Below are 19,595 nucleotides of genomic sequence, written 5' to 3'. Positions count from 1 at the left end.
TGGCTGAACATATGATGAGCCGTGAAATATTAAAAGCGGATGCTGCTCCACTGCTCCAGGCAACAAATAAGAGGCTGAGCATGCTCTATACCTCCAGGTCCCTGCTTTTTGTTTTCTAACAGTCCCATTGAAAGCCAACTTTACATGAATTTTTAGATCACCTCTAGTCCTTTAGAACCTCATCAGAATTCAGCTGAGGAGGTTCTGATCTGACCTCCAGGGAGCTGATTAAAGATGAGCTCTGGAGTTGGTTTATAGAGTGTTTGAAACATAAGAGTAGGCAGGAGGAGAGAGATCCATACTCACTTTATAAGAACCCAGACTGAGGCCAAAAGTCAGACAGAGCGGTCACAGCGTGAGTAAGTCTTGTCTTAACAAGTAGAGGAGGTTTGAACCCATTGTGGTCAAGCTTCGGATCTATTAGGAGCTCTTCTCAGAGGGTCTAAGGTGCAACACTTCAAGACTTTAAATTTAACGTCGGTTTGAGGAGAAGCAAACAGCAGTTGCTGCTTGTTTCTGCATTCATCTCACCCCAGCCCAAACATCCTTCTCCTTTATACCAACACATTCCTCCATTACTACATCCATTAACTTTCTCTGTGGTCTTCCTGTTTGCCTTCTTATGAAACAAACATTTGTTCAAAATAACCACTAGACTCAACATGAGATGTTCTCTACCTATTTGACTCGCAGAGAAAATCAGCTCCTCCCTTCTGCCATTTTGTCAGCGCCGCTGCCTTCAAACCGAACGTCATCCAACGTGGTGTAAGTCTTAATACCAAGCAGGTATAAAAACTAATTTTATGCCATGAACAGTAATTTGTAATACTTTATCTTTCAAATATCTAATAAAGTAAGAATGGTGCAACAGAGTTGTAAACATATTTATGCTGCAGTTATAAAATAAATAAATAAATAAATAAATATCTGGCTCAAAATTAAGGATGACCATAACAAAAACAAAATAATTTCAAAAGAACTGTCATTAAATAATTAGTGACTGAAATGCAAAACAGTTAAAAACAAATAGAAAAATCTAATTATTATAAAATCAAAATCTAAAATAATTAGAACATAAATAAAAGAAAAGTGAACAAACAGGGATAAAAAACACTATAAAACCAAAGTTTCAAAATAGTCGAACCATATACAACATGTCTAATATTAACAACAGTCAGTTTAATTCTTAAAGACTAAACTATAGTGAATAAATACATAAAATGAATGAAAATATTTAGACAGTTTTTTTGACAAAAATAAAAATGCACCCTAAAAACGTTTATGAATAAAAAATCTAATTATTTGACCAATTCTATTATCTTTTTGCACATTTTAAAACCCTGATACCTCTATATGGGTTCATCCTGTTCTATAATTATTTTTTAACACGTTTAATCCTGTGTTTTTACTGGATTGCCAAACAAAACCAGCTTTTAATGGTGCATTTATATACATCAGGTTTTTAAAGTGGCCAGAGAATGGTGTATCGGTGACAAATGAGGAGTTAAATGACTTCAGGCCAGAGGATGAGAACTAAAACTCACCGCAGTGGGAGAAATCTATCACATCTCTGCAATGTAGGCCAATCAATATGACTTCAAACAGCTCCCACAAGCTGCATGCCCTTTAACTCCATCGATGGGTTCCTCTCTCCAGTATAGATTCAAACCATCAGCAGCAATCCTCTCATACCAAGTCCTCAGACATCACAAATGGACCTCAGTTAGTCTGTGTATTATTTCCAGAATGTGTTTCTGGGAGAAGGGATTTCTCTTGGACCCACCATGATCCGACAGGCTGGTGTCCGGCCGAGCTGGCAGGATCCACCTCATGTATCACTTCCCATTCATGCTGCTGTTGCTATAAATACTGCCAGCTGTGTTTCCATTATTAATGCATCGTGATGCCCTAAACCTTTTTCTCTGGCCCTGAACACTGCCAACTCATCATCTCCCATGCATTTTAAAACACCCACTGCTGCCTACTGCTGGTACGCACCGCCACCATGCAGAACAGTGCAAGGCTTTTCAGTTTCTGCATACACTGCTTCCAAGGAAACAGTGTATGCAGAAATTAAGCCATTAAGAGAAAGACTTTGTTGAAAAAGTCAAAGAGTGAAAAATCTTGAAGAAACATGAACTTTATAGGTAGATAGGTAGATAGATAGATAGATAGATAGATAGATAGATAGATAGATAGATAGATAGATAGATAGATAGATAGATAGATAGATAGATAGATAGATAGATAGATAGATAGATAGATAGATAGATAGATAGATAGATAGATAGATAGATAGATAGATAGATAGATAGATAGATAGATAGATAGATAGATAGATAGATAGATAGATAGATAGATAGATAGATAGATAGATAGATAGATAGATAGATAGATAGATAGATAGATAGATAGATAGATAGATAGATAGATAGATAGATAGATAGATAGATAGATAGATAGATAGATAGATAGATAGATAGATAGATAGATAGATAGATAGATAGATAGATAGATAGATAGATAGATAGATAGATAGATAGATAGATAGATAGATAGATAGATAGATAGATAGATAGATAGATAGATAGATAGATAGATAGATAGATAGATAGATAGATAGATAGATAGATCATTTAAATTAGCCTCCACAGAAACAAAATGAGAGGTGAGAAAATAGTTTAAAGAGGTCGCAGAGTGACAAAGAAGGAAAAACAAGCTGTTTTTGTGGTGTCAAAGCTAATCAGTGGACTGGAAAATGAAGAGTGAACAGCCCAAAGCCTGTGAACATGAACACAGCTGTTACACTGTGACAGAAACTAAGCGACGCAGCTCAGATACCCTTCAATCTCAAGAAGCCAACCTGACACCAGGTGAAATCTGTGTGTCATTCAGAGTGACAGCATCATCGACAAAAAAACTCGCTCCACTAAACAAGAGTCTCCGACCGGGCGTACAACTCAAACAACAAATGAAATTCAACCATATTAGCCTCTCAGCAGTAAGAGAACATGAAGCATGAGCTGCTGTTGGATAGAATGAGAAACATGCTTAAGATTCTGCCAATCTGAAGAGCTACACTCAAAGCTTGGGTGGTAAATGGATAAAACGGAATCCCCCCAAACAAAGTGTTTTGTCTTTAAACCTCTAGTTGTCAAAGACTGAATGTTTTTTCATATTACTCTCAGAATGTTTGGTATTTATCCTGCTAAGCGCCCTAAGGTGTCATTCATCCAAAACAGAAATGCACTCACCTGCCACTTTATTGGATACACCTTTTCTACTGCTTGCTTCCACAAATAGTGACTCAGCCAATCACAGTTCAGTGCCTTTCGGCATCCAGCATTGGTGAAGAAATTATGCCAAAGTTATAATTCAGCATCAGAATAGAGAAGAAAGGGGATTTAAGTAATTTATGGTTGAAGGAGCCAGGCAGGTCAGTCCGATTATCTATTAGGATGTCCAAAAACACCCACGAGACCTCCCATTTCCTCTGAAAAAGAATAAATATCTAGTGAGCGGCAGTTGTAAGGACAGAAATACCTTGTAGAAAATCTGGGGAGAATAAGCAGACTAGCTGTGAGATAATAGAAAGGCAACAGTAGCTCAAATAACCACCAATGGTAAACTGAAGCTCAGTTTGCAAATGGAAAACTTTTGCCTGGTCCGATGAGTCTCAATTTCAGCTCCAACATTCAAAGGGGTCGGTCTGAGTTAGGTGTAAACATCATGAAAGCATGAATCCATCCTGTTTTGTTTCAACACACAAACACACAGGTTACACCTCATCCGACACTCTCATCATCGCCATCTTGGGCCGCACCACTTCAGTGCTGCTGTGCATCTGCTGCTGCTGCTAAAAATAACGATCCTACTTTGATGATGCAGCAGTAAAAAAAGTCGCCCCCTCCCCCCAAACACCTCTCTGTGGCACATTTAGCCCTAATAAACTGAGGGAGAATCCATGATGCATGAAGGGGTCTGGCCAAAGCTCCACCACCCTCAGTCTCTGCATTACACTCCCTCCAATTACCATCAGTGGACTGCTTTAATGGGATAAATGGGATGTGGTTGTGAGGAGTGCAAGCAAGGGAGATCAAGAGAGAGCTGGTGTTATTACTGAGTATGTTGCAGTACCCGAAGACACAAAATCACACTCCGAACAGTCTTTGTGCTGATCAAATGTTGGCTTGAGGCAAATCGCCACTGCTGAAACAATTTTATCACCAAATAAGCTGTAGTGACTCCATGTTGGCATGGCTATAGCCAGAGAGAGAGATAGAAAATGTTCTTGGTTGAGTGAGAAAATATTGATAGATCTGTCCTCTACATGCATTTAATGCTAAACTGATATAAAATATGAGTTATAATCAGTCATACGTAGGTTGCTTTATCTGAGGAGATCAGTACATTACAACAATTACAACAGGAGTCAGATCAAATCCCAGAAATTTAATAAATAATTAAATGCAGAGAAGACACACACAGTGCACAGCAAAAGTATTCACACCCCATGACCTTTAGATACCCATAAATATAATCCAGTGCAGCCAGCTAACGAAAATTAAGAATAAGATTCAAACCTACAAAGACATTTCTATTTTTTTTTACATATTGTTTACTTTTTTAGTTTAGCGAAGAACTGTTAATTGGTGATTACTAACTTTCTGTTTCCCTGGAGTATAAATAGGATGCAGCTCAGAGGCCCATTTCATTCAGCCACTCTTCTAAATGGGAAAGGCAAGAGAACATCCCATTCAGATAAGAAAGATGGTTAATCAGGAAAGAGTTTCCAGAAAAGAACATCAAGAGATCATGAATAAAATGTTCTGCAATAAACACTCCTGGTGGGTCTGGTAGGACCAAAACAATAAAAATGTTGAAAAGAACCTCATGCCATGGTAAGTACGGTGGAGGATCTGTGATGCTGTGGGCCTGTTTCTCTACCAAATGCCCTAAGAATCATGAAACATCAGGACATTTTCAGTAAATTGTGTAGACTTTGACAGAAAACTGAAAATGAGACGCCACAGGGTTCACAGGATCTTTGAACCGGATCATGATCCAAAACATCTGATCAAATCAACACAGACATGATTCAGCAGAGATAAACTCAACCTTCTCCAGACCTAAACCCTCTAGAAAACCAGTGAGACGAGCTGAAGAAAAGTGAACATAAGAGAGGATCCAGGGTTCCTGGACGATCTAAAGAGACAGAAGATCTGTCATAGACCCCTCTGTTGGTATGCTCCAACCTTGTGAAATGTTCTAGGACAAGACTTAGTGGCGCCAATAACTGTGGAAGTTAAATTTAATTTTTCTGAACTAGTGTGAGATTTTGCTACTGCAATAAAAGTTTAGCTGTTTCCTCTTACTTCACTTTCTGTTCATTCTGACACTAACTCAGACACCCTCTTATCTCAGATAACCAAGTACTAACCAATAATTTTGAAGCGCCAACTGGACAAATGGCTCAGCAGAGAGTTAGTATCCTCACTGATGTGTTATTTCCTTCACTGACGCCAAGAGTTTTGTCCCAAAAATCTCCAAACCATTGTCTCTCTTCAAATGGGAGGCGCTTCAAGGCCGACAGGCATCAATTTTCAACATGTCAACATTTTCTAAAAAGTACTGTGAGTAATGGTATCACCTCTATCTCCAAAACACTCCAACAACCCATCAACGCAAGACAGAACCATCACTCTGGTGTGACGAAGAACCCGTAGGCAGTGACATGATTTATCGAGACTGATTCAGAACCTGTCGCTCAAAGTCAGATGGCTGCAGGTAAGAGACAGAGGGGAAGGAAATAATACGAAACAAGAGAGAGAGGACAGAGCTGAAGTAGGACAAAGCGCAGGGGAGGCCTGTCTGTCCCAGATCAGTGGCTTACCACCACTAGGAGATGGAGGAGTGAGAGGGAGAGAGAGAGAAAAGAGTGAGAGATTGAGATGTCTAAATCTGGAGGTATGAACTGCATCACCCTGAGCTGTGCTGCAGGAAGAAAGCTGAGCTAAACTCCCATGCAGTTGAGCAAATAAACCAAGAGGGAGGCTGCAAATGATAAACCCCAGAGAAAGTTAAACTCTGGCAAGGTTTCAACAAAAAACAACTGAGCAGATGGCCAATCAATCCAAAAGAAACTGTATTATTTCTCATTATGAACCTGCCTTAATGTAATACAAAAAATCGTCATCAGCTAAGCTCTGCCTTTGTGTGCTCATAAGCTTTCTTTTTTTCATGCTCACTGGTACCGAATATGTGTTCTGCAGAGATTGTGGCCCCCTGATCCCCACGGAGGGATCTGCATGGCAGGAAACGCCAATTCGCTGCTGAGTCCTCCGAGTCCATCCTGGAACCAAAGTAAACTTTGCTGACACAGATGGAATTAATGGTACTTCCCCACTAACATGAGCTGAATGTCAATTCAAACTGCTGCCACCGAGTATGGGTTGTTTACTGGACCTTGGCTCTTTCTTTGTGCCAAATAATGTTTGAAGCAAAGATGACATGGCAGTCAGCTCTCAGTTGCAGCTAAATTGGCTTGTTGAACCAGATCAGCTCAACTTCCGCAGGCCAAATTATCTCCCAAAGAACAAAATCAGAGCTGAGGCCTGTAAAGCCTTTGGAAGATGGTAAATAAAGACATTAGAGCAGTGACTCACCCAGACATGATGTTATGATTTCCTGTGAAGTACAGCCACTCATAAATCTGTCTTAGAAAATGTGACTCAATCAGTTCAAATTGGCACTAATTGCTTTCCTCATATATGTTAACAGCAGTGTGTTTGGCACGTTGTATGAGCAAGCTAGGGCCTCAGACGCCCAGTCACAGAACTGCTCGTCTTCAGTTATCCTTCATTTCTTTACATTAAAACAGTTACAGAACCTGGAGGAAGGCTCCAATTTGGATCACATTCCTGGATATGTCGATGATTTCATTAGGAAGTAGCTGCGGAGCGCACAGGAGAGGATATACACTGATCTGGCATAACAATATAACCATCCACCACCCAAAACACCCATCAAGGCATGGAGCCCACTAGACCCCTGAAGGTGTGCTGTGGCCTCTGGTGCAAATTTGTGAGCAGCAGATCCTTTAACTCCTGTAGGTTGTAAGGTGGGACCTCCATGGATTGCACTTATTTGTCCATTTACCCATTGAGAATTGGGGAATGTGGAAGCAAGGGGGAAGCACAACTCAAACTGGTTTTTGTCCTGCTCCTATCATTTCCAGCTTCCTCCCACTTTGCAAAGATGTGCATCTCTGTATAATTGTCTTTAGTTGCAAGTGTGTGTATGTTAAACCGCCTACCTATTCAGGGTGCACGGCACGTTTGGAAGCAAGGTCAACACCTTAAACTGGTTTTTATGCTCCTCTAACTGTTTCCGAACCATTTTCTTCTTTGTGGTTGGGAGCGTTATCCTGCTGAAAGAGATTGAGCATAGTCTGTTTCCAGCAGGACATTGCAGAACGCATCACACCATTTCTACCTCCTTACCTTCTTCCCATAGTGCATTCTGGTGCCAAGGTAAGTGATGCACAAACACTCAGACAACCACATGATGTAAAAGAAAATATGATTCATCAGTTCACACCACCTTCTTCCACTCCTGGTGTCTAGTTCTGATGCTCACAAGTCCATTTTTGCCACTTTCGGGACAGGGGTCAGCACAGGGGCCCTGACTGGTCTGCAGCTACACAGCCCAATTCAGATCCAACTCTGTAGACAGACACCTTTCTATCAGAACCTACATTACTTTTTCAGCAGTTTGAGCTACCTCGGATTGTCTCTTTAAACGGACAACACGGGCCAGCCTTCCCTCCATCTATGCACCAATAGGCCTTGGCTGACCTTGATCCTGTTGCCAGTTCATTAATGTTGCTTTCTTCGAGCATTTTTGATGGAAACCGATTACTGCACACTGGAAACATCCCACAAAAGCCGTAGTATCGGAGATGCTTTGACCCTCAAAAGGACCATCCAGCCATCACAATCTGGCACTTTCAGCTCGCTTAAATCCTTAAACTTCCAGCTTCTTAAACATCAACAGAGAACACAGTGTTTACCTGCTGACCAGTAAGTCCCAGATATCAAAAGATTACATGATGAAGAGATAACTAATGTTACTCAGTTCACCTTAGTCATAATGTTATGTGTAATTTGGTGTAAGTGGTAGCACAGTAGTACCAGCAGTTGCTGGAGTTTTATAGGGGGGATGCATGTTGGGTTTGCATGAAGCTCAGTGGTCGTTTTTGAAAATCACAGCATGTGGGACGTACAGACGTACCTGTGCTTGAACTAGCGGGAGTATCGGGGCACCCCTTCAAAACACGTCATCCTGCACGTTGAGGCAATTGCACAATAAACCACTCAGCTTTATGTATGCCTACAATGCAACACTATCAAACCGTCACTTAATAAACTTGTCATTCTCAATTCAGGGTGTTTCTTTTAGAAGTGCCAGCTCCTTGCAATCAAATGATTTACATACTTCTTTTGTATCAAGGTAAGTTTAAATCGAACAGCTCTTTCTTGCAGCTTAAACTTTTTGTCTGTGAGTTGCACCCAGACTTTTTGTAATCTTTTAAAGTGGTCTGATCAATATCTCTCCAGGCGTTTTGAAGGTCTGTCAACGTTTTTCTCCAGACTTTGGCTGCGTTTTTGCTAATTTCCTTTCCAGTACCTGACCAAGACTGCATAATTTGTAGCATCAGGGCTAAAAGAATAATATCGCTAGCAGATAAATACTATGTAAAAGTCGTATCTTTTAAGCACAGGAAAAAAACTGCAAATGTATCATATTTTGATTGATGTTCTACTCCATGTTAAGTTTTCTCCCTGAGAATCACTTTGTTGGTGATATAACAGGATTTTCTGTCCTTCAAACTGTTATATTTGGTATTTTCATAAATTCAACTAAAGAAATAAGAACAAATTTTGTTATTTTTCGCCACAGATCTTTCTGCAAACGGCCAGGTGCTAAACTGATTATGAATGCAAGAGCAGACAAAAACCTAAAAAGGACTTTTTAAGCACGTTTAAAACCCCTGAGGAGCTGTTGATGAAAACCACTTGAACAAAATACCAAAAAGTCATGCTGCCCTACGTGACAAAAGGGCTGAGCACCAATTTAAGCACCAATGGGAATGGTCTAATCTGGCAGTAATTTGTAACCTGTAAATGATATTTAAATTATGTTGTGTAAGGATGGCTCATCTGGAAAAGGCATCACAAGTTTCTTTAACTTGATGGAGGTGGTGCCAAGAGATTAAGTGATTGATTAAATTTCCTGGTACACTGGTGTGGCGGTGGCTCAGCGGTAAAGTGGGTGACACATACACTGACGCAGCTGTCATGGGTTCAAGTACTGGCCTGTTGACCTTTGTTGCATGTCTTCCCCTCTTTCTCCAACCCATTTCCTGTCAGTCAACTTACAAAATAAAGGGCACTATTCCCACAACATAAAACAATAAAATTTCTGGTATGCAGGATGACCTGATATGTGTGGACCTCCCAAGGCACCCACTGGTTTTAACATCCGTAAACATCTCTACTCTACTTTAGTCTCTGAACAATCTAGAGAGATTGTACAAGTATTGTTTTGGACTTGCTATCTCCCTGCACATCAGATCATTTAAACACTCATCCCTTGCCTGCATATACCCCCAAATTACTTCCAAAATTACCACCAAATCAGACCTTTTCTTTATTGGAGCCTAACTGTTGGCAGTCAGTTAATATATTTTGCTCCCAAGCAGCCAAACTTTTTGTGATTTTTAAAAGCGTTGTATATAGAAACTTAACTCAACTGATTTTTCCGGTCCATGTTGCACTTTAACCTGTCCGAGCAGTACCCGGCCTCTTGGCAACTAACTACCAGAGATAGGCAATGTGTGGAGTTTTAATGTTCTCCCTATGCACCTTTGAGATTTTTCCTGGTACTCCAACTTCTTCCCACTTTACAAAGAAAACCATGTTAGTATATTTTCTGTGTGTGTGTGTTAGACTAGCTACCTATTCAGGGTGCAGGCCCCCTCTTGTTCTATGACTGCTGGGTTAGCAGCTATTGATCACTTTAAAAGATTGTAAGAAAGTGCAGCTCCCTTGAAGTCAGATGTAAGACAATTTGAGATGGTTTAAAATGAGAAAACAGTATGGTATGTAGGATGGCTAAGTATAAAAAAGACTCCTCGACATTTGTAAGTAAAAAGAGTTTTTGAACTCTCATTTATTCCCACTCCACACTGACCCAGCTCTTCACTTCTACACCAACACAGCCTAATAGTGTCTCCAAATCGATGCATGAAGGAGTTTCACTGCTGTAAATTGAGCTCAATGCTCTGCTGTTTGAAGAAGCGCTCCTCTGTCATTACCTTCCTCACATACAGAATCTGAATAGCATGTGCTGGTTACTATGATAGTGCGTGGGTGATGTCCCTGCATTGTCATTGTCCTGCAAAACCCAAAACTGCACTCACGTTTGCAGCATTTAAACGCCTCCAACAACAGGTTCTTCCCTGAAAAACTTGTGCTTTTGTGTAATTACATGCACCTTGTAAAGTGACCCTTTCAGCAGAGACAAAGGCATCTATAGATAGATTAAACAGAGGTGGAGATAATGAGAGGACGGAAGCAAACACACTCATTCTGCAGAAAGAGCCATTTCAAGTGAGAAATGCATCTGCTGTTTAATTCACAGAAAAACTCCTGCTACATCTGCTCTTGAGAACTAATATTTATTTATTTTTTTACATGCATCTGTGTTCATGCTCATTCATGCTTGCCCTGCCTGTGCACACTACAGTCAGCATGTCAGGGGAGCTAAAGTCTGATTAACTGAGTGATTTTATGCACCAGTTGGCCTTTTAATGTGAACACTGAGCTGCTCTGTGCACCACCTCATTTGCGAACCTTGACAGGCAAGCAAATGTATGTGGGTGGGATTATCAATTTGTCACAAAGGTAAATCTATGTTGTGTCATATTGTGTTTCTACATCTGATGCACAAACATTTTCCTCCCCTTGCAGCTCTTCCCACAGCTGTGGGAAAACCATTTTTGTGCTTGAATTAAGGTGTAAACATTTCTCTTCCATTTTGCATTCTCAGCAGATCCACTCATTGTTTTCTATATCCTTTTATTTTAGTTTTTCTGCACATTTATTTCTTCCATGCACTGATGCTGACAGGAGAATTAATGTTTCACATCAATGCAGTTAACTTGAACATTCGAAGCCCCCTCCCAGCTCCTGCTGCACGCACAGACATACCCCCTACTGACTCCCTCCACAAACATGAAGCCACATCAGAAAGCAAGCGTCCTCTGTTTCCATGCAACTCCGGAATGACAAAGAAACAAGGAAAAAGACAGGAAAGAGTCTTACTGTCTTTTATAATTCCTGGTGAAAAAGGAGAATTCCCTCCACTGGAAAGAAGAAAGTGGGAATAAGAGATGGGGGGGAGCCCAGCAGCTGCCAGTTGCAGAGAAATGAGGAGTGAGTAGAGACGAGCAGGAAGATGCAACAATAAAAACCTTCCTCCTTCAACACTGACCGGCACGTTTAAGAGATTACAGTTTGTCCAGTGTGCTGCTGGACCCTGAGGAGCGGAGCGGCATCATTTTCAACAGCTCCTCGCCTCTCCTCCTCCTGCAGCAGCAGCTCTGTAGTAACACTTCTATCTCTTTGGTCCGACAGGCTCCCCATCCTTCGTTCTACATCCCTCCCCTTCTTAAGCTCTCCTCGTACTGGTTGGCTGAGTCTCTCACCCGCCTCCCCTCTCCTCCCTTACCTCTCTGTCTCCCTCCATCTCTCCCCTCCTCTGTCATTACCCGGATACAGGGTATACCTCTCCCTCCTTCAATTTGTCCCCCCCCCCCTTTCTTTCTCTCTGTCTTTGATGTTTGGGAGTTAGACTCTTAGCTGTGAAAATAACGTTTTTTTTTCCTCATCTTTTACAAAAGCTGAGAACAGAAAACATAGAGGGATCCACCCAACCTTGCAGAGACACTCAGATACATAAAATAAAGAGAAGATAATCCTGTAATTACCATGTAAGACAACCACACACTGATCTTCCACAGCTTCTCATCACAATCAACCAGAATCAAAGACAAATTAAAGCACAATGTGGAGAAGAGCAGCCGGCATGTGTGTATTCTCACACCCACAGGAATATGAATAAGAAATGAAAAGATGTGTATAAGAAGATGATGAGGGAAACCACTGCTGCAATGCTTATTATCATACAGAGGAGAGGAGCTCTGTGGGTGGAGAAGGAGCTTCCTACAGATGAACTAAGCTGAATAGCAAAGAGAAATTAGCTCCATTATTTCATCAGTGGTCAGATTTGCTCTGATGAGTTAAACTCACTATAATTGCTTAATACTGGGGCAAACAGGGAAGATAAGAAGGCTGTCTGCAGGATACCCACCTTCAAACACTCAAACAGATGTTTTTTCAGTCCGATCATGATGATGGGGGGGAAGAAGCTCTCGTTGATATTTCACCAAAATCTTAACAGTCAGAGGCATAGTTGAACTAAGCAGCTGCTGAGGGGCAGCAGGTTTTCCCACATCTTGGATCTGGGAACAACATCACAGCCAACCTCACTGTGTTCCTGTAGCAAGTTTGAAAGCCAGTAGGACTTGCTAATTGTTGTTTGTAATGAAAAACTGAACTACTATGAACTATAGCAGCCAATGACCTCATATTTCTCTTTAGTTTTGCATTCGAACTCAGATTATTTCCATGTTTAATGTGACATATACCTTGAACAGATCCACTGAAAATCACATTTTTAAAAGGTGACAGAAAAAATAAAAACACTGCAATAGCCTGGTGGCATTATTGTGCAAACCATTAAACTACCTTGCTGAAGCACTTTCTAATTCCGTTTTAGCAATCACTTTCTTGGGTTCTTACCTGCCATCAACCATAGAAAATCCGATTAACAGTAAATAAAGTTGCCCACCAGGCTTGTTCTTGGTCATTTGCTTTCTTTAACTGAAGCCACAGATGGCAGAAAGGTTACAAAGGCTTTAAATCATGATTCAACCAAGGTACCAGTCGGGAGAAGAGAACAAAACAATTCCACAAAATTAAATATGTGATGGAACACAGACAGTCAGCAATATCCATCCACCCATCCATTGTATGTACCTGCTTGTCCCTGCAAGGTTGCATCAGGGTTGGTCCCTAATCCTTCACAGGACAACATAAAGACATACAGGACAAAACAGAGGTAACTTAAGAAACCAGTTAACCTAATAAGCAAATGTTGGGGATGTTTGAGGAAGCTGGAGTACCCGGAGAGAACCCACACATCAGGGGAGAACATGCCAAATCTTTCTGCAAGGCAGCAGTGCTACTAACTGCACCACCATGCAGCCTGTATTGAACCTGATCTATATCGTATTAAAGGAGGTAATAAAAAAGGAGAAGAAATGAACATGTTTTTCAGCAAATCAGCTGATTTGTCTGGCTTGAAACTCAAAACTTCCAGAGTCAGCCCGTTTTCAAATTTCCTGACGTTTTCCAACATAGAAAATTTTTAACAATTGAGCTTTTTATGACTTAACATTAACATTTAGTCAAAATAAAAATTTGGGGTAAATCCTATAGTAATCTCTTTGCTGATGATCATAATTTAATGCTATAAATTAATTATTATAACAATTATTATAATTAATAATTTCCTTGTGTTTGTGTCTAGGCTGGGGTAATAGCTTACCCTTTTTGTCCCTTAAATTTACAGTCTATAGAAACTCTGTGGACCAACACAACTGACAGACCAAATAAGTACGCCTTACAGTCAATTTGTGGCCTTTGTTGTCAGTTGATGATAAAAAAAAATTTGGAACGCGCAGAAAACAAGCTTAAAGAAATATTAGTGAAGCTGTGGTGGCTAGTTGGTGATTGTTCCTACTGTTATTGGGCCCTCGGACACAGTTTTGCTCCGGGTCCCCTTATAACCTTCGGGTGGCTCTGCCCAAAGCTTTTGGAAAAAGAAAAAACAAAACTTTTTCCACATTGATTCCCAGCCGGATAACCGCCTGATCCTGTCGAGAGCTTCCATAACCACTGCTTCAGAGTCCAGTGATGACAGGTCCTCAGTTTGCTTCTCCTCTCTGAAGCCCTTTCCTGCTCGCATTGAGGACATCCTAAATTGCTCGATATTTTAAGGCACATTTGCAGCTCTCCATTAACTACAGAGTGAAAGTGGAATAAATTCTAACAACCTGATGTTTACAGAGGATCCCTGTGGATGGGAGAGAGCTGGGATTGAGGTATCTGAGCAAACAAATGACTTTTTCTTCACAGCATACAGTTGAATTTTATATGTTTGAATGAATTTTTTGTTTACTTTAAAATTATTGTGTTCTTTTGTTGTTATAATGAAATGCATATTTTGCTCCTTCATAAATAAAATGAAATGAATATTGAATTTGGGGAATGCAGGCAATAACTGTGCAGAAGCAACTGTTGCTGCCCATAAATGTTCAAATAATTTAAAGTCCATCATTCTACCATGTGGAAAAATTCTAGGCATCTGCCAACCTTCCCAGGAGTAGACATTCCAGCAAATTCAACCCAAAATTAGATCATATAATCCTCAGAGAACCTAAAACAAACCTCAAGAGCTCTATTCAAACTCCAAGGCCTTAGTTAGCATGTTAAACAATAACGTTTATGACAGGACAGCTGGAAAAAAGCTGAACCAACAGTTGCCTTGTTTAAAGGGTAGGTATTAAGAAATTTTAGACACAAAAAACTCAGAATTAGTCTTTTCATTGCTTTTTTTAAAGCAGATAAATCATTTTCAAAGCACCTTTTTAGACATGGTGTTCGGATTGTCCATAATGAACACCATGTTCAAACATAAGGGTGTCCATCAGTGCACTTGGCACCAGGACACCCTAGGCAGGAGGTCAATGATCGACTTTGTTGTCGTATCATCAGACCTTCGGCCGCATGTTTAGGACACTCGGGTGAAGAGAGGGGCTGAGCTGTCCACTGATCACCACCTGGTGGTGAGTTGGGTCCGCTGGAGGAGGAGAAAGCCGGACAGACTTGGCAGGCCCAAGCGCATAGTGAGGGTCTGCTGGGAATGTCTGGCGGACCCCTTGGCCAGGGATGTATTCAACTCTCACCTCCGGGAGAGCTTTGACCAGATTCCGACGGATGTTGGAGACATAGAGTCCGAGTGGACCATGTTATCCGCATCAATTGTCGATGCTGCTGCCCGTATCTGCGGCCGTAAGGTTTGCGGTGCCTGTCGCGGCGGCAATCCCCGAACCCGGTGATGGACACCGGCAGTAAGGGACGCTGTCAAGCTGAAGAAAGATTCCTATTGGCTGTGGTTGGCTTGTGGGACTCCTGAGGTGGCTGACGGGTACCGTGGGGCCAAGCGTGCCGCGGCCTGGGCGGTGGCAGAGGCAAAAACTCGGACCTGGGAGGAGTTCGGTGAGGCCATGGAGAAGGACTACCGCTTGGCCCCGAAGCGATTCTGGCAAACCGTCCGGCGCCTCAGGAGGGGGAAGCAGTGCTTCGCCAACACTGTTTACAGTGGGGGTGGGTAGCTGCTGACCTCGACTGGGGACATTATCGGGCGGTGGAAGGAGTACTTCGAGGATCTCCTCAATCCTGCCATCAAGCCTTCCCTGGTGGAAACAGAGGCTGGGGACTCGGGGTTGAACTCTTTCATCACCCAGGCTGAAGTCACCGAGGTGGTTAAAAAGCTCCGCGGTGGCAGGGCTTTGGGGTTGGATGAGATCCGCCCTGAGTACCTCAAGTCTTTGGATGTTGTGGGGCTGTCATGGTTGACACGCCTCTTCAACACTGCGTGGCGGTCGGGGACAGTGCCTCTGGATTGGCAGACTGGGGTGGTGGTCTCCCTACATAAGAAGGGTGACCGGAGGGTGTGTTCCAACTACAGGGGGCTCACACTCCTCAGCCTCCCTGGTAAGGCCTACGCTAGGGTATTGGAGAGTCTGGCCGATAGTCAAACCTCGGCTCCAGGAGGAGCAGTGTGGTTTTCGTCCCGGCCGTGGAACACTGGACCAGCTCTATACCCTCTACAGGGTACACGAGGGTTCATGGGAGTTTGCCCAACCGGTCCACATGTGTTTTGTGGACCAGGAGAAAGCATTCGACTGTGTCCCTCGTAATGCCCTGTGGGGGCTGCTACAGGAGTATGGAATTGGGGGCCCTTTACTAGGGGCCATCCGATCTCTGTACAAGCGGAGCAGGAGTTTGGTTCGCATTGCCGGCACTAAGTTGGACCTGTTCCCGGTGCATGTTGGACTCTGGCAGGGCTGCCCTTTGTCATCGGTCCTGTTTATAACTTTTATGGACAGGATTTCTAGGCGCAGCCAAGGGCCGGAGGGGGTCTGGTTTGGGGACCAGAGGATTTCGTCTCTTCTTTTTGCAGATGACGTGGTCCTGCTGGCCCCCCCTAGCCAAGATCTACAGCATGCACTGGGGCGGTTCGCAGCCAAGTGTGAAGCGGCCGGGATGAAGATCAGCTCCTCCAAGTCCGAGGCCATGGTTCCTGGGAATGCCTTGGGCTCCCCCCGGAGGAGCTGGAGGAGGTGTCTGGGGAGAGGGACGTCTGGGCGTCTCTGCTGAGTCTGCTGCCCCCGTGACCCGGTCCCGGATAAAGCGGAAGACGACGAGTACGAGTACTTTTTAGACGAAAAAAAAGCCTTTTTAGCCAGTTTTCTTTTGAGAACAGGACGTGAGTACCATATATGCATGACAGCTTTTTGAACCAGGAACATAACCTGTTTTTGTATTTGAAAAAAAAAAATTTTTAAGATATTAAAAGATGCATTGAGAGTCTACATTTTCCCTAAAACCCCAGCTGTACGATAACGATGGGACAGATTCATCAAACTGAAAACAATGGACTTCTCCTTACTGAACAAAACCAGTGTTATCAATTCAAAAGAGTCTTAGTTCCCACAGTTCACGAAACTGCCAGGGCAGAAGTCTCAAGCAGGAGATCAACAGCCAGACTAACCATTCTGAACAACCACGCTACTCGGTGATAAGTATGAAATTTGTTGGGGGGGTACAAATGTGCTTTTTAACTCGGTTTATGAGAATAAACACCATTATCTTTTACAGTAACTGATATAAGTTAAGAAAAATAACAAGAATTACTCTTACTTCATCACATTGGTGCGCAACATGGTCAACACCACATGCAAAAACGTCACTGCAATAAATAAAACTAAAAATAATGAATACTTGTTGATTTTTTTTCCGTTTGATTCGGTCCATTACATCTACCAGTTTCATTCACAGCTTCCACCTTGTCAGCTACTTAAGACTTAACATCAGACAGACTTAAACCGGTGTTGGTCAAACTGATGTCCCTGCAGCTATATGAAGGACAACATGTATCCTGGCTTCCTCCTAAGTCTGAACATGATGTAAAAATGGAGATATCTGCTCTTTACAGGGAATATGGCAACACCGCCTAGGTTTAATTAACATCTGAATTACAGAAGACTTCTGGATATTTGTTAAAAAACAAATGCCTGCAAACCTCAATGAAATGAGGCAATATTGTAACACAAGGTTCCTCCACAAGAATGTGAGGAACTGATAAAGCCAGACCAGAAACAATTACTGAGAGATCTTGATGCTGAAGCTTCTTCTGCAAACTACTGAATCAATGGTTGGACTTCAGTCTGAATGAAGTGCCTCAAAACCCCCATTCTTCTTAAAATGATCTGTAAAATGGAAATGAGTGGCAAAAAAAACAGACAAACACCAAAGAAAAAACCCTTCAAGCCCCTTTAGAAAGTCAGATGAGCAATTGATCAGGAACAATTTGAAAGTCCACAGAGACGTTTGGCAGCTTGGAAGAAAAATCAGAGGAAATGAGAGGTGGTTTAGAACTTTTTCACAAGACTGAATCCATAAAATACATATAAAAATGCCTCAGTGTATGCCCACATCAAATCTCAGGCATGATAAGGCATCCTGTGCTCCTACACAAAGTAAAACATTTCCTTAAAGTGATATTAATAACAACAAGCATCCAACAAATTCAGTGCCATTAACAATCTATCTATTAGCCCCACGCTGCGCATTCAAAATCAGATGTGAATGAAATAAACCCTCGCACCGCGGAGGCTGTCCACCTCGTTGCTCACTCTGTGACTCATGCAGAGGTAACTTTCACACTGCAGGTATTAAAGCCACTGCTGATATACAGGTTTCATTAAAATGGGTTTGTAGTGATTTGAGTCTGGTTTGAGTCAGCATATGTTTGGTTCTCTGACTGATTGTATATTGAAAAGTAAATTAAAACAGTGTTGTTTATCAGCTCATTTTAGACCGAGAGCATTAATTGATGGACTTAGAGCATTGTAGCAACCCTAATAGCAGTCAGACTTTAAAGAAAGTGGCTCATATAATGAGAGCTGTGGCACTTTCTACTCATTACTCAGCCTCCTCTGTCAGACACACAGGAGGTTTGTTGCAGTCAGAATGGCAGCCAGTCACCTGTCACCAGGGACATAGCCTGCAACACCTCTCTGAACCTTCCTCCTTCCACTCTTCTTAGTGTTCTGCGCTTCAACAATCACTGATTGTTTTTTCCTGGCAAGTTAGATAGAAAATCCTAGTTATGAAGCACAGTCAGCCATTTTGCAGGGCAGCAGCTGCAGAGTCAAACGCACCCCCAAGGGTGGATTATGATCCCCCGAGTACACCATATGCAGTCATGTGGACGTGTATGCACTCATGTAAGGATTTACTGGAGCGATGCTGCGTTTAGGAAAAAGATGAAGGATAATGCTCAGACCTGCAGTCATGGCCAAAAGGTTTAGCAGTGAAACAAATGTTATTCCATAACTTTTTAGGCAAACAAATTTTATGCAAAAAGTACCTACAGTGAAGCTCCTTCTTCTGTAAAACTCCCATAATTCTGTTTGTCATTCTGGATATAAACTTCTGGACCAAATCTTGGCTGATGGTGACCCATTCTGGTCTCCCTAGTGCTTGGCGTTTATCTCAGTTAGCTGACCAAAGGTTCTAAATGGGGTTAGGATGTTTGGAGTTGCCTGACTGCAGGTGCAAAATCTTGAATACCTAATCTTTGAGAGACCTTTGATCCACAGTGCTACATGGTGCTCCACCATGTCGCAATAACCATCCATTCTTGTACTTCCTGTGGACGTTCAGTCTGTCCAGGATGGTTTTCTTGGACAGAAACAGCTTCTTTGCTGCTTCTTTATGCCACAAGGCAAACAGGCATTCAGACCCACTGACTGCCAAGGCTGAGCAAGTTCTGGACTGGTGGCAACATTATTCTGTAATACTCCCCAGGAGGAGACATCTAGGAGTCTACTGGACTTGAGAACATGTGGGAGAAGGTACCGTGACTGTTTGAGGGTTAATGCTTAAGCATTTAGTGGGGCCTTTACATTTGGATTTGATTTCATATATTTCAAAAATACAACTTCAATGCATAATTGCTGCTTTTCAGCATATTAAAGACATCATTTTGAAAAAAGCCTTTTTCTTTAAAACTAATCATACTTTGACCTCATTTCTGTCCCTTTTCACAATGTTCTA

The 19,595-nt window shown here is 42.0% G+C and overlaps 1 protein-coding gene across 1 annotated transcript in view; it reads right to left on the bottom strand.

Annotated features, from left to right (window-relative positions):
- LOC124864569 (SH3 and multiple ankyrin repeat domains protein 1-like) overlaps positions 1-11,685 on the bottom strand; it is a 120,755-nt gene extending 109,070 nt beyond the window's left edge. Inside the window, exon 1 of the mRNA XM_047359400.1 lies at positions 11,388-11,685. The gene's annotated coding sequence lies outside the window, so the exon portion shown is untranslated. The remainder of the gene's footprint in view (positions 1-11,387) is intronic.
- Between the last annotated feature and the right edge of the window lie 7,910 nt (positions 11,686-19,595).

Source organism: Girardinichthys multiradiatus, chromosome Y (genome assembly GCF_021462225.1).
Source record: "Girardinichthys multiradiatus isolate DD_20200921_A chromosome Y, DD_fGirMul_XY1, whole genome shotgun sequence".
Lineage (NCBI taxonomy): Eukaryota > Metazoa > Chordata > Actinopteri > Cyprinodontiformes > Goodeidae > Girardinichthys > Girardinichthys multiradiatus.
The sequence above is the reverse complement of the archived record's forward strand: the minus strand, read 5'-3'. Positions and strand labels throughout refer to the sequence as shown.